We start from the raw sequence: 25429 nt of genomic DNA, 5'->3' as shown, positions 1-25429 counted from the left end.
TTAAAATTTTCATGTCCCTTCATTATCATAGACACCAAATTCACAGTGTCATTGCAGTTCACATGTAAACTGTGAATAAAGTATAAAGATTCACTCTCTACACATTTACAAAACCATACCACCTCTTCCCCTCTCTTATATGCAGAGTGTCTCCAAGCACAGCATGCAGAAAGTGTGATTGCTCATGCAAAAACCTGCACCTGTGACCATTTACAAAAATCATACATTAGCGTCTACGAAGAATCAGAATATTCATGAGTTGTGCATGATATTTTTTTAAAAGCTAATGCAAACTGAGAAGCTGTAGAAAAAGCCCATTATTTGCATGTAATATTCTGTCAAAGACACACAATTTGGCCTTTCCTTATCCATTGTAGGTAGCATTTTCAGGATGTGATGGTTTTGTCAAAGATAAGATAGAAAAATAAAAGCTATGCCTACCAAGTCTATATTCACACCGTCTTCTCTCATCAGTATTCTGAAGGGTTTTTTTCCTCCTTGAAGAATCGCTGTCACTTTTCACATTTTAACACCCAGCCATCAACTTTTCCATAAATGCAATCACACCAGGAACTTCTTCATCTGCATGTGTCAAAAGGAAAATGTAAAAGATGTATATTTCATGACATAATAACATTCTACAAATTTCATAATGGAATTCTGCAACCTTTGGAGATATTTCTTTTCTCAGACTGATCCAATAGCTGAGTCACTCATATTTGCAAGTTTGCAGCTTGTGTTTTATTTTCAGCTTTATTTTTCTGTCAAATTATCTCTTTTTCTATATCTATCTATCCAGAAGCTACCTTAGATGATGTCCCTATTCTTTACTTGTGCTATAGAAAAATACATTTAGTTCAGAACTTTAATTTCTTAGGCATAGTATTAAGAGTTAAAGGCAACTTTAAAGTGGCTTAAAGTATAATCTAGCTAACCTAAAATAAAATTCCAGTTTTTTGTGTGTGTGTGAGGAAGATTAGCCCTGAGCTAACGTCTGTTGCCAATCTTCCTCTTTTTGCTTGAGGAAGATTGTCCCTGAGCTAACATCTTCGCCAATTTTCCTCTATTTTATATGTGGAATGCTGCCACAGCATGGCTTGATGAGCGGTGTGTAGGTCCATACCCGGCAACCGAACCCAAGAACCCCGGGCCACCAGAGCGGTGTCCATGAACTTAACCACTACGCCACCAGGCTGGTCCCATAACATTCCTGTTTGAATAAACAAATGCTTTATTTTTACATGAAGAAGATGTCCTCTGAAGATCTGCTACTGGATGTAGAATTCGATAATCAAGATCACTGTGTACAATTGTGTAGAGTGTGCACTTCATTACCTCCCAGGGGTGACATAGACCTGGTATATAAACCAGAAGACCTTCCTCTAAGTCAGGAACTATAGGATTGTTGTGAGCGTTGAAATTATGCATGCCAAGATCACAGCCCAAAGCTTGGCACATTAGGAAATAGTTATCTTAGTTTCCTATAGTAATGAATTATTTCCTACTCTAATGAATTACCAAAAAATTAGTGTCTTAAAACAACAAAAATTTATTCTCTTACAATTCTAGAGGTCAGAAGTCCAAAATCAGTTTCACTGGGCTAAAGCCAAAGTGTCAGCAGGGCTGGTTCCTTCTGGGGCTCTGAGAGGAGAATCATTTTCCTTGCCTTTTCTACACTCATTGGCTCATGGTGCCTTTCTCCATTTTCATAGCCAGTAACGTAGCATCTTCAAATTTGTCTCTGTTTTCATTGTCATATTGCCTTCTGTCTCTCTGATCTCCTGCCTCTCTCTTATAATGGCCCCTGTGATTACATTAGACCCAGCTGGATAATCTCCCCATTTCAAGATTCTTAACCACATCTGCATAGTTCCTTTTGCCATATGAGGTAACATATTCACATGTTCTAGGAATTAGGAGAGGACATCATGGGGGGCCATTTTTCAGCCTATGTCAGCAGTCAGTAAATGACAGCGTTTATTTGTTTTTTCAGCAGTAGTGTATAAATGGAATGGTAGGGTGGTGGAGGTAGTAGTAGTAGTAATAAACCACAATGGTTAACAACCATGTTTAGACAATGTGTTTTAAAAGCTATTGCCTCTTTGTACTTCTCTTTCTGACCAGCCTACAATCGAACATAAAATGTCGAAGCCTAATTTCAACCCTTTGATTTTAGCACTTCTTAGACAGCTAGCATATTAATCCATCAAGTTCCTACATGATTTAATAAAGAGATAATGTGAAGAGTGATAAATGCTTCCTCTTTAAATCACTGGAGCCCAGTAAATCTTTGAAGTAATGCACAAAATGAGTGCATTTTTATGAGAAAAAGAAATTTTCCTCATAAAAATGGTAAAGGTAAAGGTAAAGGAAAGGTAAAGGTAAAGATTATAACGTGTTACTCTAAGACGTAGGATATATCAGGACAAGGAGGAAGAGGAGAAGGAAAAATGCAGTAAGAGGAGGAGGAAATTCATTGAGTTCTTAAAATGTCCAGACTGTTTTTAGCATTTTACTTACATTTATTCTGTTAATAGTCATAGCTTTATGAGGTAGGTACTATTATTAATTCCTGTTGTACAGATAGAGAAATGGAAACAATGAGCTAAATAGTGGTGGACTTGGTATATATTCAGGTACCTTGGCTCCAGAGCCCAGTTTCTTAACCATTAAGCCATAATAAGAGACTTGTGGCTTGTCAAAAGGCCGCATGCCCTCTAAACCCTGGGATGTGGCAGCACCCACAGGGAAGTTATCACTGCCTGGGGTAGTAGGAGAGGGAAGAAACAGACAATCAATTGCCAGTGTTGGCAACTCATTTATCTTTTTTAAGTTTGAGAATTTCCCCAAGTCCCTTTCATCTGAGATGGGAAGGGAGAGAGGACAGGAAGGTGTATAAAAATTGAAATATACTACTGAATATTGAATTGCATATTTAGTTAAAATAACTTCTTTTTCTCATCTGAAAGTTAACACATATGGTTCATAGAAAATCTGGAAAATGAAGAAACATACAAAATAAAAATCATGATAATCTAATGTCTAATTACACCTTTTCTTTTTTTGTTACAGAATTAAGATGTTTGGTATCTTGATTATTTCCTGAAGATATAAGTTATTATTTATGGAATTTAAATAGGAATGAGTCTGAAGATAGGCGTCCAGCAATCCTTATACTTTGGAATTTTTGAGGATCACAATACTTTGTGAATCTGACGAAAGCTAGAAGAATGTACCATAATACAATATTTTGAATATAATTTCACGGAGTTTCATCTGCAACCCCTTTCATATCCATATGCAGCTAAGAATCTCTGATCTAGGTAATTAAAATAATCTCCATCAGACTGCCATGGCAATCTGGGACACTGCCAACACTCAGTGCTATTATTTTGACAATGGAACACCAGCAGGCCTTGTTTTAATGGGCAGTTCTTCAATGTTCCCAAATATGTTCTTTTAGAAGAACATGGTTTTTTGTTAAATATGGATTTTTCTATGGTCCTTGCTATACAAAAGTTATAAGATGTGAAGTATAATGCTAAGAAAGTAGTAGTTCCAATTTAAGGTTTACATTTGATTACTTCAACAACTTGTTTCAAATGTGGCGTTTTCTTATTTTACTGTAATATATTGTCACTGTAGAAAATAAGAAAAATGTAATAAAGTGCAAAGAAGGAAAAAATTATAAATACTCCACAAATTGGTGATAGACTTTGTGGTAGATTATTTTAATTTCTCTTTTATACATAAATAATTGAGATTATGTTGTACAAGAAAAGATAACAAATACTTACATGACAGTCACTGTTCTGAACATTTTACATATGTTAACTCATTTTATTCTCCCAACATATCAAGGGTAGGTACTGTTATTAGCTTCATTGTACAGAATAAGAAGCAGAGAGACTTTAAGTAACTTCCTGAGAGTCATACAGCTAGTAAGTACTGGAACTAGGATTTGAAAGCTGTTTAGTTCAATAACCTGCTCTTTTAAACCACTGTGCCATGTTGCTTTTTAAGGTAGGGGAAGGCAGAGGAGAGTACAATGCCAGAGAAATCACAGAAGGCCTTTCAAAAAGTAGTGGATAGCAAAATAATCCACAAGACAGACAAGTCAAGAGTCATGAAGATTGAAACAATATCCTACAAGGTTGTGGATTTAGTAGACAATTTGATTTCAGTGATTGAGGCAGATGCTAGACCAAAGAGGAGGTGAAGAGGGAGAGTTTTGTCAGTAAACACTCATATGGGAAAGGCTTTGAGAATAGAAACTCTGAAGATGTTATGCACTGGAAAAATGGAGGAAAATAAAATGACAGCTTTAGGTGGAGCGGAATAGCACAGAGAAGAGAATTTTGAAAGCAATTAAAGTATATGCATTAAGTGAATGAACTAATGAAATTATTTATTGGGCACTTAGCTTATTTAATCCTCACAAGAAACCCATAAGATCAGTGCTATTTTTATCCTTACTTTACAGATGAGGCAAATGAGGATTAAGAGAAATTACCAGATTTACTCTAGTCTCTTGGATAGTAAGAGGTCGAGCAAGGATTCAAATCCAGTTGCTAATCCCAGCCCAACCCTCTGACTATTAAAATCTTACTTGGTAATAAACTAAAAATTGTTTATTTCAAGTTATTAAGAAATAAATTCAGCATACTCATTAATAAAATTAGGAATTTGACTATGGTTATGTCCCTCACAATGACTCTAGTTTTAATCTATGAATCCAGAAATAAAAACAAAAATTGGTTCTTGGACACTAAAATTGAATGTTTCCCAAGAAAAAGACACTTAAATATTTTACAATTCGGTTAATATGATCCTTTTTAAAAAAAAATTTATTGAAATAATGGAATCAAGAGGAGAACAGTAGAATATTGCCTGTCACTGCTGGAAATTCTTACCAGGAACCTGATATCACGTAATTTAGCTTAGGGAGTTTTATAAAGGTCATTCTTGACTGCAGAACAATTTAACAAATTATAAGATTCTGAGGTTCCTTAAAAGTACAGAGTCTGTAGATTGTTTTATTCACTGACTCTAAGCCATCATTTACTTTTGGCATTGACTATACGGACTTCAGTTTTTTTTAACATGTGCATAATATTTGGAGTCACATATATTTATAAGCAAGAACATGAGTTGTTTTGTTAATATTCAAAAAATAATTTTCTGGGTTTTCTATTACAAGAAAAAAGATGTTTAAATATGGGCTAATGCTGTCATATCTTGATTTATTTGTCATTACAAATTAAAATGTATATAGTCCTACCTATCGTTATAGCCTGAGGACATTTTTTTGTAGATTAGTTTATGTTGCAAACTTTATACTGTATTTGCATTCAATATTCCTCATCAAAAGCTGTTTAAATATTCAGCAAAGCTTAAAGGCAATTTTTATTTGTATTAACTTTGGCTCTTTATGTAGAAATACAATGGAATTGATAAATTATAAATGGAATTACTGGCTTCATTATAGGGGGAAATTCCTCTGCTTTAACAATACAACTTAAGCTTTCCTAGGGATTTGAAAATGTATTTGTTCACTATCTCAGCCATTTGGATTTGGAGATTTTTAGTTTCCAACAAGGGACAAATACAAACCTTTTTCCTCATTTTGTTTATCCACTTAGGCACTGGTAATAATAAGGACTTCTGGCATAAAAAGACACTGGGGACATTAAACATTGAAGTGTTAGTGTGTATTTTTATTTCTGTTTTAACTTCAACCTAACTCATAACAATTAATCCTCAGGCAGATTTCCTCAGGTGCTTCTCATAGGTTTTTTGGGTTTTTTTCAGTTTGTTGTTTGTTTTGTTTTGGAAAAGAAGAACAGTTCCTTTCTACTCAGTTACTTGGGCAAATTTAACCAGGACGCTCTTTGGATCTGGACACTGACTTGTGACCAGAACACCTGAGATCTGGGGTCCTGGCTCTACCACGTCAGCCATTTGGCTCCCCTGAGTCTCCGTTTCCTCGTCTAGAAAACGGGAAAATTATCTGCAAGGCCTACCATTAGAAATCATGATTTGTGAAGACCGCCGTGAAAAGCATAAAGTCCCTGTAAGTGTAAGTGAGTAATACATTTATGTTGATCTTGAGTCCTAAATCATGGAAACTTCTTTAAGCGAAAAGTTTCTCCAGATATTTCTAGGAACCACTCTACTCAGGTGCATAGTGATTCACTAGGCATAAGAAAACATAAGACAGGTTTGACAAGCCAAAATGGGGTGAGGGATAAGAACATTGATCATTACTCGATAAGTTTGTCCATAAGGATGACGAATGATAATATATATATGTGAAGGATCATATTCTCAGCATATAGTGCTGCCACCTAAAAAAAGTGCTCTTTTCTTAAAAAAGTACACGAAAGTACATGTCTAAGACAGCACTTTTACAAAACACACACAGATTAATAGTGCATACAACTTACATTTTCACTTTTAGTCTACTTGACGTGCCTCTGAAAGAATGAGATTTAATTTCAGTATTTTCAGTTTGGGTGTGTGTGTTCACACAAAAAAACGTACTGAGCAACAGTCAACTGGCAAGGTCAAGTTCAAAGTTCCTAAATGCTCACAAGAACAAACGAGCTGCAGTGGCAGCAGCAGAGGTCAGAGATTGATCTCAAACACCCAGCCTGCCTCACACAGAAGCTAACACAACACACAACTGCTCAGTGATTGAAGTAAACAAAGATCATAACTCTAAAACTTGAAAAAGAGAATTTTTAGGCTTTTTATTGTCTCATTGACTTAAAGAGAATTTTTTTTTTTAATTTCTTCTGGAGCCGTTATTTGAGTCTCTGAAAACAGGAAAAGAGACACTTCCCTTTGAAAAGAAAGTCTCTTCAACAAATGGTGTTGGGAAAACTGGACAGCCACATGCAAAAAAATGAAAGTAGACCCTTACCTAACACCATACACAAAAATTAACTCCAAATGGATTAAATACTTGAATGTAAGACCTGAAACTATGAAACTTCTAGAAGAAAACATAGGCAGTACGCTCTTTGACATCGGTCTTAGCAACATCTTTTCAAACACCATGTCTGACCGGGCAAGAGAAACAATAGAAAAAATAAACAAATGGGACTACATCAAACTAAAAAGCTTCTGCACAGCAAAGGAAACCATCAACAAAACGAAAAGACAACCTAATAATCGGGAGAAGATATTTGCAAACCATACATCTGATAAGGGCTTAATCTCCAAAATATATAAAGAACTCATGCATCTCAAGGACAAAAAAGCTAACAACCCAATTAAAAAATGGGCAAAAGACCTGAACAGACATTTCTCCAAAGAAGATATACAGATGGCCAACAGACACATGAAAAGATGTTCAAAATCACTATCAAGGAAATGCAAATCAAAACTACAATGAGATATCACCTCACGCCCCGTCAGAATGGCTATAATTAACAAGACAGGAAACAACATGTGTTGGAGAGGATGTGGAGAGAAGGGAACTCTCATACACTGCTGGTGGGACTGCAAACTGGTGCAGCCACTATGGAAAACAGTATTGAGATTCCTCAAAAAATCAAGGATAGAACTACCATATGATCCAGCTATTCCACTGTTGGGTATTTATCCAAAGAACTTGAAAACACCAATTTGTAAAGGTACATGCACCCCTGTGTTCATTGCAGAGTTATTCACAATAGTCAGGACTTGGAAGACCCTAAGTGCCCATCAAGGGACGAATGGATAAAGAAGATGTGGTATATGTACAGAATGGAATACTACTCAGCCATAAGAAATGATGAAATCCAGCCATTTGTGACAACATGGATGGACATTGAGGGTATAATGCAAAGTGAAATAAGTCAGAGGGAGAAGATCAAATACCGTATGATTTCCTTCATTAAGTAGTAGATAATAACAACAATAAACAAACACATAGAGACAGAGATTGGATTGGTGGTTACCAGAGGGGAAGGGGGGAGGGAGGAGGGTGAAAGGGATAATTCGGTACATGTGTGTGGTGAGGGGTTGTAATTAGTATTTTGGTGGTGAACGTGATGTAATCTATACAGAAATAGAAGTATAATGATGTACACCTGAAATTTATACGATGTTATAAACCAATGTTACTGCAATAAACAAAAAATTTAAAAAATAAATAAATAAATAAAAAATAAAAAAAGAGACACTTCCCTTTGTAGGTTAATTGGAGACGGCATAGCTCACAAAAAGATGAGGCTAGGATGAGATCAAGAAAGTACTACTCCATGCCTTTCACCCTGCAGCCCTCCAAAGTACACATCCCTCATTCAGCTGCCTCAAAACCCTCACCTAGATCAGTCCTGAATCACCCAAAATGCCATTTCTAAACAGCACATCATATAACCTTTTTTTCTCTCTGTTCAGATATTCATTCTTCGCAGTAACGCTCACTACAGGAGACCTACACTTTTATACACATATTCTTTCTCCAATTAGAGTTAAGTCATAGCTATGATAACAAGAACTATAAAAGCAGTGGAATAAAAAGAAACATTAACTTACTAAAAGGAGTTTGAAGGAAAAATAAATTATTCAGAGTCTTCTGTGGCTGTTTTTATAGAAAGAACAAAAGAGAAGCTGTAAGATGCAAAATATCAGAAATTTGTTCAATATGCCAAAAATATTTATTCAGAGATATAGTACAAAAAAACTTGGAGGTGACATTCCACCAAATCATTTAGCCAGCACCTTTTATGTGTCTGTTCCCAAATTTCAGGGACCAGCGTCACAAATCTGTGCACCACACAGTCCAGATAAGAACCTCCCTTCTCACATGCTATGGTTCAGACTGCAGAGCATTTCAAATGAGTCCTGTTAAGTAGCTGATCTCTTCCCTCAGCAAGGATTAGATGATCAGAAAAACTTTAATAATCTCATTTCCTGATTATCTCCAGCCCGGTTTTAGATATATTTCCCATTTCAACTCACACTGGGGAAGGCATCACCCATAGGGTGGAAGGGTATGCAAACCTTTGGGTAGCTTGACACCTTGTCAGAAATCTAGCTTGTGTTGCAAGACAGAATGAAAACAACAAAATTTGTCTGACACTCTCCGTCCTGGCAGCTAAAGGAAGATGTAACTTGTTCTCTTGGGGCTGTTATTTCCTAGGGGACAGAAAACTTTTTCTAACTACTGCATCCAAAATGCTTCCTAGAGACCATGCACAGTGCATCACTGCAAAAGAAAAAATCAGTTTTAAAGGAAATGTTTGATTGGTTCCAGTTTTGCTCTACTGAGTAAACTAGACCTCTCCCCGCTCTGGGAACTGTCTTTTGTGCAGTGTGCCTCTGATAAGAATCCAAAGTCCGAGATTTTATAAATCATTTTCCTATCCCTTCCTTCCTCTCTCTCTACAGCCCTGACACCTTAAATACCTTCACAGCAAACATAATTAATCAACTGCAGCACAAAGAGAAAGAAAGCACATTTTCCTACCCACAAATGGTAGGTAGGTAAATACCTACCATTGATAGGTAAAAGTTGAAACATCTTATTTTCTTGAAAACATCTTCTTAGAGTAAACCCAGTCATTTACATAATAGCAATAAATAGAAAGGTGGAGAGAGACCATAACCTACCTGTATTTGGAGTGATCAACTTGAAATTGAAACACAACTCATATTCTATAAACTGCTGCTATTTATACAAATCATGAAAATTAGACGAAAGCTGCAAAGCTAGAAAGACATTATGTTTGGTTAGGGAAGAAATGGAATGAAAATAAGTAAAAATTATGAATATAAATGAAAAATGAGCTTGGTATTGTATCATGTTTTATTAGTTATGCATACGACTGGTGGATGCACTATTACTAATACATTGGTCACAATATGAAGAGCTGATTAAAGGTTTGCCATTTATTCTATCCAGAAGATTGGTTTTATTCTCTTATTGATCTAAACTGGGCACCAACTTGATGAGTATAAAAACACGATTCAAGAGCTAATCTAATCACTGAAAATAGAAATAGTTACCATTTGATTTATTTTTGGCCAATTGTCCCTACTTCTCCTACATGAATAGTTATCATAATTTTTCTTTTGGAGGAGGGGAAATGGTTAAATCCCACACTTTACTGGAATCTGTGTTTTCCATGTTTTTCTTTCACATAGCACTCTAAAAATAGGATAATGTGCCCTAATGTTCCTAATTCCAACAAATATGAATGAGAAATCCAGGGCCAACCTGTGAGTATAAATTTTAAGAATGTATTTTGAAAAACTTTCCTTTCTTATTTAATAGTTATGCTAGAGAATCTTTCCAGAGGAATCCTAAACCGCACAGATGCCCACCCACATGGTATTCTCCGAACACGACAAGTGCATTTTACTACATGAAAGTCAATTGCCTCGCCCGTAAAGGTGAAAAGGAGACAATTAATATGAGAGGCTTACTGAATATGACTTTGTTAATGATTGGGAAGCTTTCTAAAACACATTAGAGAGAAGGAAAAGACTTCTTCAGAATGTCTGTGTTGTGTTTTGTTAGTCATCTTAATTGATTTTTCACTTCAAAAAGCAAATGTACAAAGAAGACAAAAGCAAAGAGCTACACCTTCGACATGATGCATCATTAGCTGAGCACTGCTCCATTTTAATGTTCCTATAATTGATTTTGCAGGCCCAAACAAGTACAAAGAGCACCGATTGTGGGTACAGGGTAGCTTTGACTCCTTGAAAAATGCATGTACCTTATGAGTACTTTGGTTCAGAAAAAAGCATTCACTGGGCACTCCATTTCAGCTGTTGATGTAAATAAACCTCACTGATGGTCAACGGGCACTTTTCTTCTCTGGTCCTCAGAGCTAAATCCATGGTTCAGAAGTCAAAGCATAAATGCCCTTAAACACGTTGGAAACTTCAGAAAAGGAAAGGGCAACATCTTAATTGACAACTTGATCTCTTCCTCAATGTTGAAGCTATTTTTTACAAGACGTAACACCACGTAACAATCTCCATATCTCACACATTCTTTCCCTAAAGTTTACATGAACTTATGTGTTTTTAATTGCATGTGTTGGTGTAATCTGTTTTACAGAGAAAAATAAAAAACACAACATCACAAAAACCCTTGCTATTTGAGGTTTGTCCTGAGATATATACTATGAGAAATACTAATAGATTTATAGCATCTACTAGTTAAAGATTTTTTTGACTATTCCTCAAATAAAATTAGTGTTCAGATTACCAATATATAAAAACCTATTTTTGCTCAGAGGATTGACAATGGCAGAAGGTAGAGATTGCTGCTTTCAAAGAAAGTCCAATACCAGTCTAAATCAGAACTTAATAGCAAATTTAGTATTCCTGGTATGTTGTTTAAAGGAGTGTGGGGCCTGCGCTTCTGTATTCCATCCTTGTATTTCTCACATGGATTTTTTCCTGATCTTTCTTTTTGACAACTTGCCTTTTCTTTCTGTGTTGGCCTAGTCAGACTAACAGTTTCTGTAAACTGATGATTTCAGCTCCCTTATTATTCCATGTTACACTGCTGCACAATGCCAGTCAAGCATTATGATTTTTTTCACTCCAGCTGTGTTGAACCACAAGCAGATATGAAGCAATTGACCTTGTTGTTCATTGACTTGTATGATGCTTTACTACCTACTGTTTTGTGCCACTAACTGCACTTCACACATCTTCTAAAGTCATGACCTTTGTAGTAGATATTCCGCTCCAAACTAGTTTTAGGAAAGCAAAACATTAAATACAATATGGCCAGCATTACAAAAATAGAAAAGATAAGCAGAATTTTCTTGTCTAAGATTAAGGAAACTAAGACCTCCTGCTTTCCCAAAGGAAAACAAAACAAAACATTAGGCCATTTGGAAAAGACTACTGTATAGTACAATTTTTAATATTTTTAAAGTATTCATTGTCTTGCTTGTTTGCCTATTTGTGTATTGCAAACACAGTTAATGCTTTCTGTTTTAGTGACTCTTCTATTGAATAGTCAGAAATGTTCAAAAGAATTAGTAACAGAACTTATAAGTAAATAAAACTTATTGTTGAATTCTATCATAATCCACAATCTGGGAAGTGGGCATTTTACCTTCAAACTAATATACCCTTTACATGACCAGGAAAAATATCTGAAATAGTAGCATCTGTAAGAGTAGTAAAAGGCTTGTGCGTGGATTTACAAATATCCTTCAAATGCTAGTGATGTAATTGATATTTGCAGGCTGTCACGGAGAAAATCATAATTAATCTATAAAAATACAGATATAATTTGCATTACTAATATATTTTTCTACTTACTGACAAGCACTTTTTGGTTAGTGATCATGTTTAGGGCATAGTTTTATTATCCATTTCATTTCATGAGTGTGTGATAATGATAGTTCATACAGAAACTACTTCATACCACAAAAGCATAAAAAAGAAACCCAGCATCTTTAAATATTATTAGAATACTAATTATATCAGTCAATATTCATGAAGGAAAAGAGAAAGTTAAAACTTTGTGGGGAAAAGGGGAATTATTGCTGGAGAAGTTGAGGTCTGGAAGACAGGAGTTGGAGAAACAAAGGAAGTCACTCACTGACTTGACTGGGCAACACAGAGCTTGCAAGAATATTCCCGTAGCCATCCTCTGCAGGCTGCTGAAGTGGACCTACAAAAGGAGAGCTCATGCAGAGGTCTTTGGTAGCTGTCATCTCTACAGAAAGTGTAGTCTAGTACTTGACGCCACTGTTGTTTGACTAGATTAGTGGGGAAGATGATCTGGAAACCAGAGCCTGACAGGCATCTGTACATCTTTTTCCGACAGCCATAACTTTCCGAGATCAATGGCTTCTGCTACACTTCCATCTTCCAATTTCATGCAAATTCCTCTCTTGGCCAACTCTAATTTGAAACCAATAAGGAAAGGAAATTCTGGGAAATATTTTTCCTGGTCTTAAACAAGAGTAGTAATGACAAATTGACAAAACACAATCCAGCACAGTCTACCCTCTTGTCAACTTGATACCCATATACACATCTTTTAATCATATTTAACTCTAAGTAAAAACAATAGCAAAATCATGGCTCTACTAAAATAGTGCAACTATCCCTCATAAAACCAAAAATACAGTAACATTCTTCTCAGAAGAAGGTACAAAACCTCCTGTCAGTCTTTTTATCCATCTTTAGTGTTGGCATGGATTTTCCCATTCTTTCCTTTTGATAGAAAACTTGAGTGCTAGTTCTTCTCTAAGTGGACTCATATCCCCCTTTCAGTATCCTGTACTTACATATTGAGATTTAGGGTTAACTATTATCAATAGATATTTTATTAGATGAGAGGGAGAGGCAAAAAAATAAAAAGGATTTCCAAGTGGTTCTGAATCTTTTTACAAGTTCAAGTCTAGGTATTAGTTAAGGGGCCTTAACTCTATTTTGTATTAATTCAAGCTAAACTTTTTTACCAGACTTAGAATGCTTCTACTTATACAAATCAAATAAAAGGCTATGGTAAGCTGCCCATCTATTTCAGCATTAGAAACATCAGAATCAATTAGTCAAAATGAAAGATTCCTGAAGGTCAAACTGTTCTGATGAACTGTATTGGCCCTGCTGCCTATTCAATAATCACGCCTACGATTCACCGCAGGGTAACTGTTGCTACTTGGTTCCCACCACTCCAGGATCCCATTATCCCTACTGAATTCAGAGTGCCCACTTTAGTGGCAGCTTCTCCCATTGTCATTGCTGAACCACAGGTAAGAGTCACCACAGCACTCTTCAAGGATGCTTGTACTCCCCTGACTAATGCATTTTTCAAAGCCTCTGTGCCCTCCTGGAGGACACGGAAGAGGACTGAAGAGCAGAGCAGGTCATACGTAGTAAATACATCCTAGCATCCAATCTCCCTAAACCTTAGTATGTCTTCCTCTACCATATAGCAAGGAAATTGTGACACCTCAACTTAATTTAGTATAGTCCAACTTTGTGTCCAGATTCCAGTCAACCAATCCACGAAACTGTTAAATCCACTCCAGTTTCTCAAGTTAATTAAGTGAGTTCAGAATTTCTAGTTAAATATACTCATATCAATGAATTCAGTCCACTCCAACATCACATCCTTGTACCCTAATCCAACACCTTTAGCATACATTCTCATATACATTCCTCTTTAACTGTAAAAGTCTTACAATTATTTTGGTACAGAAGATAACTCTTACTAATGACATTGTATACCCAACCTCCTGACGCCTAGCAGAATTTGAGTCTGCTTAAAGGTCTAGAAGCCACAGAGGTGCTGAGAGCATGTCTTGAGAGAGCAGCATTTTCTACTCTATTAGTTTCCTAAGGCTGCTGTAAAAAAAAATTACCACAAACTTGGTGGATTAAAACAATACAAATTTATTTCTCACAGTTCTGAAAGCCAGAAGCCCTAAATCAGTGTCTCTGGCCAAAATCAAGGTGTCCTGCTCCCTCTGGAGGTTCTCAAAGAAGAACCATTCCTTGCTTCTTCTAGCTTCTGGTGAATGCCAGCATTCTTTGGCTTGTGGTCGCACCACCCCAATCTCTGCCTCTGTCTTCACATCACTTTTTCCTTGTCTGTCTGTGTGGTGTGGTGTCTCACTGTTCCTCTCCCTTATAGACACCTGTGATGTGATGGCATTTAGGGCCCACTCAAATAATCTTGGATTATCTCTTCATTTCAATACCCTTAACTTAATCACATCTGCAAAGACCTTTTTTTCCAAATAAAGTAACATCTACAAGTACTAAGGATTATGTACTTGTAGAACATTTTTCAGCCTGCTATACCTACCATTCATTTATTTACTTATAAGTGGTCATTATAAGTTATTTAGGCATTAGTTGGCTACCTTCCTCCTGCAAGGGTGCACTAGCAGAGGAGATTTTTCAGAATTTGGAGTGTCAAACTTTATTGTAATCTGCCCTTAAGTCCCCAATCCCATATTCAGGATGCTACTGTTTCCTGATCAATACCCTACATTTAACATGAGACTCTGCAAGGCTGTAATTTTAATTTCCAATATAATTTGCCCACCTACAGAAACAGATTTAGGTTCAGTTTTCATAAATATTAAACCTGTGATTACAGAAGATGAGTGTTCCTTTCAGGACAAACAGTAATTTGCTAGTTGCTTACTCTGGTCTTTAGCTGGGAACATAAAGTATTGAGTTCATCATTTTTCTTCCTTCAAGTTTTCTAGTGCACTTTTAGGAAACCAACCCTACAGTCTTTATGTTTTTTATTTCCACTATAATTTTCTGTGGCAGCAGCTACATGGTCATCCAAACCCTAGCCTCCTATATGCACTTGACTCTAGATAATTAAGAGTGATGATTTCAGTAACCATTTTTCCACTAAATACCATGGACTTCCAGTGTTCCACTTACTGCTGGCAAAGGGGCTATTAATTTTTTTAAATCTAATAAGATCAAAGAACCAATTCTAGAATCAAAAGCTTAAGGTTCTTCCCTCTTGGAACTCATATGTAAAATCTCTATCAGTTAGGCTTCCTAAAATACTGTGCAAACAGGTAGTTTGCTATAGTAATTACAAGTATACACATATAAGAGGAGCTGAGGAAGTTCTGGAAAGAGGGAATGTCAAAGGACCAGAGGGAGTCACTAACCATGACACCTGGAGCGCCAGTCTGTGTGGGTAAGTCAGAGCTTACAGGAAAATCCCAGAAACAATGCCTATCTGGCTGCCAAAGTGGTAGCACTAAGGTGATGGGGGAGAGAAGAAGTCATGCAGAGATCTTTGGAAGTTGTTTTCTCCCCACAAAGTGCAATTAAGTCCTTGGTAATTAGCTTAAGACCTCTGTTCATTACCAGGCCAGGAGTTGGGAAGATAAGCTAGAAGCTGGAGCTTGCTGACACCACGTCTGACGACTATAACTTTCTGACAGTAATGGCTTCCACTTCAACTCCACTTTTCAAATCATGCACAAGTTGTATTCTTGGCTAACTGTAACCTAGAACCACACAGGGAAGGGGATTCTGAGACACACAACTCCTAGCCATAGAAGGCACAAAAATGGTAATAATTAAGTTCACAAAACAGACTCCAGAACACTAACCATATTGTAAGTAGGGCTTAAATTATGAAGAAAAAAAAAAAGCAATCACAATGGGTTTCCTTTCCACTATAAAGCAAAGGCTAGAGAGCTAATAAATATACAATTAAGTGGTTGCTAAAATTCGTTCCTTTGTTTTCTATACATTTACTTCAATGCTCAATAGAATGCATACAAAGCACTGAATGATTATTTAACTCTCTTTCCCAATTTGAAGACAAAACACAGAGACAAAAGTGCTAGCAGAACAACTGTGAGAATATATATAAGCTACAGCAAAATGAAATCAGAGTGGGGTAATCTGAAGTGAATGTCAATCCTATTTAAATTGGAACCCTAAATATCTTAAGCCTCATGCAACTTCCCATGATGGTAATGTTTTCTGAGCAATCTCAGATACGAGATACCCCAGTGGACACACAATGTATTTGAAGCAGAACTATCTGGTCTTCTATCTGCTGAACTGAGCCACAATATAGATATGTCAAGCATTCTCATTATTCCCTTAATTATTTTCTTTAATTATTTTCACAGTGTTCCTGCCTGGTCCTCAAAGGAATTAACTCTGAGAAAAAGACACCTCAGTCCCCATTATTTCTCAAAACTTGCAAAAAGGGGCAAAAGAGAGTTATCCCAATGAGTTCTATTTAAAATCAACACCATTCCTAAAAGCTCAATTTTCTCTCCTCACAAGCCTGGGGAAGGGATTGCATAGAGATTTACCTTGTAGTGGCCCAATGGAACCATCTTGCTTTTCAATTATTCTTGATTTATACCAGAACTTATCCCATTAGCAAGGAGAAAGAAAGGATGTGAACAGGCAGAAAAATTCAAATGGCAAGGACTGGCTATGTTGGGATGTAGTATTAGCTGGGGTTGGCACTAATTTTATGCTTCCCAGTCTAATATTAGCTGAATATTATCATTTGATGATCTAAATTGGGGGAGAGGAGGCAAGTGTCTTTTCCAGTCTTCACTTTCTAAGGCTGAGACATATTATTAACTCTGCACATGCAAGGAACACTTTCCTAGCAGCTCTCCTTTCATCTCATCATCTTTCTTCTTTGATACTATATACCTTCACTCCTGTCCCAGGATTTTTCTTATCCACAGGAGGAAGGTTAGCAAATGGAAAGTGTAAGGTATTAGAAAATAATGCAGAAGTCAATGATTTTCTCTGAAAATTTTTCAATTTCTTAAGTGCTAAGACATTTATAGTAGCTGTACTGAGTTTGTGATCTTAAGCGCCCTCCATGATCCTGAAAATGCACTGCTGTTAGCAGTCAAATCAAAGAATGGAAGGCAGGGTTTTATGAGCAACAAAAATTTTGAGATGCTTTGAACATCAATCCTTTTTTCCTTCTCTCTTGTAGACCATGATGAAAGCAACATCTTTGAAATCTTCAGGCATTAGTCCCTATGCCCTCCGTAATTTTCCTCCCTTTCTTTACCACGTCTGAGGCCTTGATCCCTGCCATCTGCTTATCCTCATACTACAACGCTCCACCTTTCATTTGTACCTGGGTCATCTTCTTTTCAGGTGTGCAGCCTCTCCATCTTACCTCTGAACTAAAACAGCTTTTGAAAAGCCATGAATCTACCAATGGCTACAGGGAAGAAAAGTGAAGGGAAGTTCACTTAAAATAAACCATAGTATTCTTCAGATAAAGTTTAACAGAAGTCTTTTGAAATTTTTTTAGCCTATCTTTTAGAATACTTTATACAAACTGTAGAGTTCTCATTTCTCTTGCTGCCTTTCTAACTTGATGGATGCCATGGTCAAATACTAAGTGTTGTGATTAAATAGAAGACACAGAAATGCAGCCAAATAGCTAAGATGATGATGTCAAATAGTTCAAGAATAATAGTTAATAGCATTGAAAATGTCTTAGACTTTCTTTTTAAGCAGACTTTTTCATATCTGACTAAAGTAGGCAAGTGTTTCATGTAGCAAACACAAGTGTACTCTATAATATCATTCTTCCACCTACTAAGATTAGAAAAGAGTCTGCTTAAAGAGCGCCACAGACAGCAAGTGACATAGCATTCTTACAACCAGTTTAGATCTCTCCAGGTTGTCAAGAAATGTATATTTAACTGAGATCTGTTAAATTTAGGCATGTCTCCCAAATATCACCTTTTTCTTACAGGATGATGACACATAAGCTTTTAATTGAACAGTTGCATATTCATTGATTTATGCAAAATATTGAGAAGCTAGTGCTAATAGCTACTTTGCTTGGTGATGGGAATAAAATGGTGACTAAAACAGTAAATAAGAGAGCAAAGATGATAAGTATTATAAGTGAAGTGATTAAGATGCCAGGATGACGCATGAGAAGTTGGTAGCTCCTTTCACGTGGTGACTGATGAGTGAAGACTCTCCTAGAAGCTATTTAAACTGAGTCTTGGAAGACTTGAAAAAGTCAGCTATGAAAGGAAAAGGGGCAAGTATTTGAGGTAGAAGAAACTGTAAGCGAGAAGGCCATGAGGCAGGTGACAACCTGGTATGTTCCACGGACTTTTAGAGAACCAGTGGGTGAGTGGGAGAACCAGTCAGAGAATCGGGAAAGGTGGTCAGGGATCCTGCAGCCTCCATGGGCCATCACAGTGAACAATATGGGGCTCACTGTAACCTTTTTTCAACGGGAATTTTAATGACATGGCAGGGGACATAAGCCAGATAGACTTGTTTAAATGCAAATTAGAAGTGAGGAAGGAGAGGCAGTATCTGTGTGTAGACAACTCATTTTTTCAAGAAGTTTTGTTATAAAGGACCCCAAGTGGGAAAAATGCTAGTGCAGATAAACATTGATAATCAAGGTTTTGTTGAATCATATAGTTGAATAATGTAATATAAAATATATTAAGTTAATTTATGTATAGTAGAGTGGAATACACCTAAAGACAATTGCTTTTAATATTCAGTTTTCAAGAATTCATATGTGGTTTATGAGTTAAAAACAAATACTGTAAATAATCTACTGGCTTGGTATTAAAATTAAAAAAATATAAAACTGAATAAATATCTGATATACATATTTTCTTAGACTTTCATGTCAAATTAATTGCCCTGAAATTAATGGCAGATAATGGAGATAACAGCAAACAAGAAATAAATTAATCAGGTCTCAGATCTGACATAAAATTTACCACATGGAGCAAGTTGCTATAGGATTGAATTCTACAATCTCATGCATCCATGAAGTGTTAGAATAAGTAAAGTTAAATTTTCTTCGTATACCCCAAAATCTATGATTTTATCAAATCATACAATAATAAATATATATTTGTTTATGTCTGTTTTTTGATTGCAAGTAACAGAAACCCATCAAGTTAACTGTATTAAAATAAATGGAAAGATGAACTATGTGCTTGGATAGGAAAGCTCAACATCAGAAAGGTGTTAATTCTTTCTAAGACAATTTATAAACCAAACACAATCTAATAAACATAGGAACAATTCTTGTTTTGTTTAGTTTCTTTGTAACTAGATAAACTGATTATAGAGTTCAAATGGAAAAATAATCAAGCAAGAAGCATCAGAAAATCTCTGAAAACGAATAACCATAAGGAGAGACTAGCCTTACCAACTATTTAAAAGGATAATAATTCTTCAATATTTAAAACTGGTGACACTGGTACAGGAATACAGCAATCAGTGCAACAGAAAAGAGAGTCTAGAAATCACAGATGAAACGATGGACCTTGTACAAGTATGTTAGGACAACAGGGGAGCAATTTGAGAAAAAAAATAGTTAAATCCACACTTCACTCCTGACCTCAAGATAAATTCTAAAGGAATGAGAGAAGGGGAAAATTGTGGCATTGCATGGACCATGAATTTTGCCATGAATTTGCTCCCCCACTCCACTCCATGAGATTCTGCCCTGCTTTTTACCCCTTATTCTCTGTCAAACCTGCAGTTTCTATATCCAGAACCTCTCTGATCTTCTACAAAGCAGGTCAGAGATCTCTGCTAGTTATATCCCTTTCCATCCTAATTCATTATTCAGCAACCCTCTCAATCTACTTTCTGTCATTCAGAAATAGATTGCAATAACCTAGCTTCACAGGCACATGCACCTACATACAAAGACTCTATAGCTATTTGTTTATACCTTTTTCTTCCTTTACCATCACTTTAATGGGGGCTTGGGAGTAAGAAACATAAAGCATACGTGTTTAGTTCATGAAATTAAACTAGATCCCTAGATTAAAAAAAAAAAAAAAAACAGAGGGCCAGCCCGGTGGCATAGCAGTTAAGTGCACGCGTTCTGCTGCGGCTGCCCGGGGTTCACAAGTTTGGATCCTGGGAGCGGACGTATGCACCCCTTGTCAAGCCATGCTGTGGTGGCAACCCACGTAAAATAGAGGAAGATGGGCACGGACGTTAGCCCAGGGCCAATCTTCCTCAGCAAAAAGAGGAGGATTGGCATCTGATGTTAGCTCAGGGCTGATCTTCCTCAAACACACATACACAAAAAAACAAATTTTTAAGAGAGGAATGCATTTGAGTCAAATCCTCTTTTTGCAGTACATCTTACGACGTAATTAATGAATTTACTCTCCTTACCTACTGGTCAAATAATCTACGGTCAAGAGAAAATGGTCATTAGAATAAAACATGAACCCTGCCTCTGCAATACCATGAATGGGGAGCACGGAGAGTGGGGCAGACGTTGTGACAGTACGAGTATAAAATGGTGATAAAATGAGCAGGAGAGCAAAATGACAGGAAAAATAAAAGATAAGGGATCCCTTACAACTCAGTGACTTTTCACCATTTAATCACGTGCAGTTCCATTTGCTTGGCAAAATGACAGCCCAATCTAACAGTAAGTCTGGTCTGAAATTTTTTAAAAAATGCCACTTAAACCAGAGCACTGTCTAAGCTATACTACCTTCTTGTCTTTGTAATGGACGTAGAGTCTCAAGTACGCCATTAAGATCATTTATGTATTGTGTTTTATCTTATGTCATTGTGTTTTCACTTATGTCATCTTATAAGAACTCCCAGATTTTAGAAAGTTGCTCTCCTGTAGACTTTGCTATTCTTTTTCTTTTTTAACTTTTTTTTTTTTTTTTTTTTTGAGGAAGATCAGCCCTGAGCTAACATCCATGCTAATCCTCCTCTTTTTGCTGAGGCAGACCGGCTCTGAGCTAACATCTATAGCCAATCCTCCTCCTTTTTTTCCCCAAAGCCCCAGTAGATAGTTGTATGTCATAGTTGCACATCCTTCTAGTTGCTGTATGTGGGACACAGCCTCAGCATGGCCGGAGAAGCAGTGCGTCGGGGCGCACCCGGGATCCGAACCCGGGCCACCAGTAGCAGAGTGCGCACACTTAACCGCTAAGCCACGGGGCCGGCCCTAGACTTTGCTATTCTTATGAATAATGTTTTAAGTTTCTTTGCTACTTAGATTTAGATTTGGAATCTTGTAGTCATCCTACGTGCCTAACTCACATTCAGGTGACAATAAACATTAAAAAAGTCTTAGCTTTAAATAACCTGTACTTTCATCCCTTCTCCATTTCCCTAACCACACCATTTTCTAGCATGGACTCTCTTCCAGACTCTTCTTCTGGGATTAATGGTGTAGGTAGGAGCTTCTCAAACAGAAATGGTTGCCTCATGAATAACATGGTCATGTTCCAGGAAAAGGATTCTGAAAACCTGCTCCCCTATACAGGTATACAGTGGCTAACTGGAAGGGGTGGGAAATTCAGGGATTGTGATTTTGAAATTGAGTTGTTATTCTTTTGCATCAATGAAATAAATATGTGACAGAAGCTATTCCAAGATAAGTTAATTCAATACATTGCTGACCAAAATGATAAAGGGCTATTCACAGAGTCAGTTTATTTAGCAGAAATTGTTTTTTAAGGCACAGTACTCTCAATCAACAACTGCATGGAAAACTGTGACTGTTTTTTATTTCTAATGCAATGTTTTTATTTTGAAGGCAATAGAACCAAGCCCATAAACCAAAACAACAGGGAGAATTTTTACACATAGTAAATAATTCAAATCAGATTTTATTAAAACAAGCAAGGATATGCTATGGAGTTGGATGCAAAACCCACATGAATATTTTAGGATAAGACATAAGACTATAAAGAAATTTCACATTTATGGTTAGGCTCTTGGGGATCTACTCACAAATACCCAGGGTTATTCATATTCTTTTCTTCCTTACTAGTTGAGAAAGTTTGAAAAGCACTGGTCTAACACAACTGAACTATTTTTAAAGTTTTTCTTTATTAAACATTCATAGAATTCAGATTTATATAGCTTTAAGTATGTAAACAATGAAAAAATGTTGACTAAAATGCCCAGATAATGTAAGGACACAGTGGCACATATATTTAGAAGCAAAATTGTTCATAATCATATTATTAGGTGGTTTTACGTAGAACATCAGGAATAGTTCCATAAACATCAATATTTGTGAAAATCAAACCTAATATTGAAGAAGGAGGTTCCAATTAATGTTTATTCTTCTGGTATTGCCTATATTCAATTGATCTTCCAACTTAATATCCCCAGGTTTTGATTCTGTGAGGTTGCTCTCCCTGAATAAAGTTTTTCCCTCCTACACTCTGTCATTTACACTGCTAACCTTAGGTTCCATCCAGAATTATACCATGTTCCTAGAGAGTGATAAGAACTAAGGAAGAAAGAACAAGTAGAGGATAGCAAAATGATGCATGTACAATGCTGGGCTTAAGAGATAAGTTGTGGGTATGGTGATGCGTATGCTGTACATGTGTACTATATATACTAAGAGATAAGTAGTGCTGTGTTATAGTATTCGGGGTTTAAAAGACAAGTCATGCAAGGGTTTGAACTAGAAGTAGGAAATCTGTGCACAGACTAGCTGAACTTTGGTTAAATAGAATATTTAAATGGAAACAACTGAAATGGATACTGAGTTTATATTTTGGCTATTCAAGGGAGGCAACACCTACTGCAGTATAATGGACTAAAGACATGGGACTATGTTGACATTGTAAGGTTCTCAAATAAACATACTCATTGGCTTGAGTTTGGATTTTTTCCTACATATTTTTAACGTTACCTGGAGACTTGGACAACTTATTGAAGGGATATCAGATGTGACACGTCCTAAAATGCAAATCTTATGACAGCACTTACGTGCTTACAATCTTTCAATTTTTACGCAAAACTTTCACAACAAATTCAAACTTCTTGACATGACGCATCATGCCCTTCAGGGCCTCTACAAAGCTCTCTAGTCTTACTCTGACTATTTCACACACACACACACACACACACACTCCACTAGTCACATCAATATATATGCGGTTCTTGCAACAGGATAACTTTTTAGACCTATAACCCTCACAGCTTCATACAGGCACCTTCTTGTGCTTTTACCCACCTTTTCAATATTTAGACTCAGCTCAAATATTTTTCTAGTCCCTACAGTTTGGAGAGAGTGAATCTGGTTAGCACTACAATACCAATCTATGCATACCTCTACCCATTACATCCAAGTCATTCTACCATAATTGTAGGTGCACACTTCTCTCTCTCCGAGTGGAATTTGAGTACCTTGCAGATAGAAACCATGGTTTATTTGTTTATAGTGTTTGGTACATGGAATATAAAATACCTAACTAACATTTTATAGGATAAATGATAAATTAATTCATGGGGTTAATTTATTGATATTATACATAGAAATTAATATTTCTCTTCGATTTTTGGATGCATCTATTTTAAAAACATTTAGAAAATGCATTAAATACAAGGCACAGTTAAAACCATCTGTTATCCTACTATACAGAAAATAAATAATCATTAGCATTTTGCTTTATTTCCTAAATTCATTCACATAGCCACATGTGTTTATAATTTAAAATAAAAACAGAACATTCAAAAACTGCAGTTTGGATCATGTATCTTTAAAAAGAAAATAATGGTCATTTTTAATAAGCTGGCTACAGCATCTAAATTCTAGTATAGTAGCAGGTTATTTTTAAAGAAAAGAACAACTTTTTTGTTTGGAAGAAACTTTAATTTAGAGCCCTTCAGTTATTCTAAGGAGAGACTAGAGTAGATTAGAGAGACTGAGGCAAATTGGAGTTAATTTGCTCAGTGACACAGTGTAAGAGACTCCCCTTCTTACATTATAACAGAATTGCTAATTTTTAGCTGGACACATGGCCGCCTAAAATGACAACATTTCCTAGTCTCTCAAGCAATATGACTAAGGGCTGCACAGTAAGATGTAAGACAACGCTCCCTGCAACAATCCGTCCCCGGCGGCTGGTGTATATTCCTTGCCCCTTTCTCTTGATTCATTCCTTCATTCTGCTTCTTAGAACATGGTGTGATGGCTGGAACTCTACTTATATATAAATAATTCTACCATGACTTTTTTTGAGCATGAATCTGACACACATCTCTGATTGTTTTGTGGGGGAATATTCCTAGAAATGGAATACATGCTGAAGGCATTTGATCAACGTTGTCAAACTGCACTGGAGAACAGCTGCACCAAAACGTAGTCACACAAACAACGGATGAATGTTCCAGTTCAAAATATTTTAAATACCACTGGACACTCTCATGTTTGAATCTCTGCTAATTTTCAAACAAAAGCATCTCATTGATATTTTAATATGTATTTCTTACTGATTCGGTTAAATTTTATTCATAATTATTCCTTTTACAATTTTCTGTCCTTAGTCTTTTCTTTACATCAACATAATATTTTGCTAATAACCAAAGGAGTTGTATATTTAAAATTTTAATTCTGTTTGCCATTAAGATGAAAATACTTTCTTTTTCTAGTTTAAAACTTGTCTTTAATTCTCATTATATGTTTTAAGATACAAAATTTAAAATTATGTATTAAAAATATGCTTCTGTGAGAAACATTATTAGCAGAAAGGAGAACTTGGATTATTTATTGTTAAAAACAAAAAACACCTTATATCTATACACGTCTACACATACAGAGAGAGTAGAGAATAATGTCCAACATATGCCTTAACTTTAGGTTCAAATGTAATCTTCTAATCCATGTTAAAAACACCTTGCCTACACCCACACAGCTTAATAGAATCAAGAACTATTTCAGTAATTGGCATTAACAACACCTCACTATCCAAGGAAATTCTAGACCAGGAAGATAAATTTGTGACTAACTTTATTATTTATTTCTGGAACTTTCTAAAAGAACATTTCTCTGAACAACATACTGCTCAAATAGCCCTCTCTCAGGACAATAGATTTATCTTTAGGGTAAACAACCCCCTTCTTATGGTAAGAAATCACTTATCAAAATACTTTACTCATCAAATCTTTGCTTACTGTGTCCACCATC

General features: G+C 36.2%; 1 long non-coding RNA gene across 2 annotated transcripts in view; it reads right to left on the bottom strand.

Annotated features, from left to right (window-relative positions):
• Positions 1 to 25429, bottom strand: part of LOC147913771 (uncharacterized) — a 173937-nt gene that overhangs the window by 45877 nt on the left and 102631 nt on the right. The window contains exon 5 of one of the 2 annotated variants that reach the window (XR_015556305.1): positions 442 to 582. This is a non-coding gene — a long non-coding RNA (uncharacterized LOC147913771). Of the gene's footprint in view, positions 1 to 372; positions 583 to 25429 lie in introns of those variants that run through there. The other variant, XR_015556304.1, reaches the window with a different exon arrangement.

This window comes from Ceratotherium simum, chromosome 25 (genome assembly GCF_057802395.1).
Source record: "Ceratotherium simum simum isolate JZ-2026a chromosome 25, ASM5780239v1, whole genome shotgun sequence".
In the NCBI taxonomy this organism is placed as follows: Eukaryota; Metazoa; Chordata; class Mammalia; order Perissodactyla; family Rhinocerotidae; genus Ceratotherium; species Ceratotherium simum.
Note: the sequence above shows the minus strand (reverse complement) of the source record. Positions and strands in the feature narration are given on the sequence as shown.